We start from the raw sequence: 1,645 nt of genomic DNA on the forward strand, positions 1-1,645 counted from the left end.
TGGAATTTGCTCATTTAATCGTATCATGGGTTTCCTGTTAAATGGAGTTGTTGAATAAATGCAGTCTTCGTTACCATTAATTTTTTTATTTTTTTTGTGTGTTTTAAAAATATTTTTGGGGGTTTTTGTTTTCAATTCAAAACTGTTGAAAGAGTTGAGTTTGGGATGCCGTGTATTCTACATATCTCCGTCTTGATCAACTTTTTTTTCATCGACTTACATAGTATTTTGATTTTAAACTGAAACGTGTAAGCACAGTGCTTTCTTTTAGACATCTTTTAGTAAAATGCAAAGCTAAAATAAGATCGAAAGTTCTTGTGCGATAATTGATAATGAATGATGCGCAGCTACTCAGAGATGAAGTGAAATGGAAATGAAAAGGTGTGTCAGTGCTAAGCTGTTACTACACGTCTCTCTTTTGTTGAATTGCCATTAGGTTCAAAGGCCTAATTACATAGAACCTCACCCCCCCTCCCCTCACACACACACACATTTAAACAAAGTGGAAATGAAATGGCATGTCAATGGTAAGTTGTCTACCACCCTCCTCCTTATTGTCGTGTTGAAAAGTTCCAAAGCATCAACACACGAGCTTTCGTGATTCTACACCCCAACTCCCCCTCCCGCTGTCTTCCTTTTCCAGTCTGTGCGATTTTATTGTGGTGTTGACCATGCCCAAGTGCAGTAATTGAAGTGTTTGCCTACCCCCCACCCCACCCATCACCCTCATCTTAAACTTACGCTCTTTGTTTAATATCGCCGGGCATTATTACGTGTGGCCACCTTCCCGACTTTTTGAAGAAAAATAGAGAGAGAAAAAAGGAAGGTGCTCTCAAGTTGTTTCGGTTTAAAGAAAGTCCTGCTTAGAAGTATTTCGGTTCATCGTAAGAATTAGTACAAAGATAATGAAGAAACTAGTACAATTTCTTAAATTCTTTGCGGTTTAAGGTATTTTTCGGTTTAGCTTCTTTCGGTTTAAAGTAATTTTACTGTATATCCAATTGTAATGGTACATACAGAGAGATGTTTTTCATGAGAAAAAGAATCATCTCCCAAAAAACCTTATATACATTATTGGACTGTTTTCCTCTCAACTAGGACCCTGGACAAGGTCAAAAACAAAACCAAGTAATCTCACTCCAAAACAAAGACAGAAAGAAACTTTGAAGAGGAAAAACTATGACAAATTTCGTGGCAAATTTTAGCAAATTTTTGGGTTTAAATTGGCAAATTTTTGCAGAAACAGCCCCACCCTCACGTTTTTCTTGGCTTTGCATGTATTGTGTATGTGTATAAGACTTGTTGCCAAATAAGAGAAATTAAGGCTATCCTTCACTTAACAATCACCTGAATGGACTATTTTTGTACTTAAGTAAATTTTAAAAAGGGATAAATCTGCCAATAAAAGTCCGAACAACAAATTCTGAATGTTTGAAAGAATAGTTACCAATAACGATGAAATAAAATGACTTAATATGTCAAAATCTGCTGGAATAGGACTTGGCCAGTAGAAAAATCTACAGATATAAATTTTATCAAAATAGGAGGGCCCATTAGCTCAGCTGGTAGAGCACTCCCTTCACACACAAAGGGATCGAGATCTATCCCGGGTGCAGACAAGATTTTTTCTGATCCCCCTGACTAC

The 1,645-nt window shown here is 36.7% G+C and overlaps 1 protein-coding gene across 4 annotated transcripts in view; it reads right to left on the reverse strand.

Annotated features, from left to right (window-relative positions):
* LOC144974970 (uncharacterized) overlaps nucleotides 1-1,645 on the reverse strand; it is a 48,656-nt gene continuing 47,011 nt past the window's right edge. For all 4 annotated transcript variants that reach the window (XM_078918540.1, XM_078918542.1, XM_078918543.1 and 1 more), the window contains one exon: nucleotides 1-1,645. This exon is cut by the window's right edge and continues 299 nt beyond it. The gene's annotated coding sequence lies outside the window, so the exon portion shown is untranslated.

The sequence above is a fragment of the Berghia stephanieae genome, chromosome 6, assembly GCF_034508935.2.
Source record: "Berghia stephanieae isolate SIO BIC M18660-M18661 chromosome 6, UCSD_Bste_1.3, whole genome shotgun sequence".
Taxonomy (NCBI): domain Eukaryota; kingdom Metazoa; phylum Mollusca; class Gastropoda; order Nudibranchia; family Aeolidiidae; genus Berghia; species Berghia stephanieae.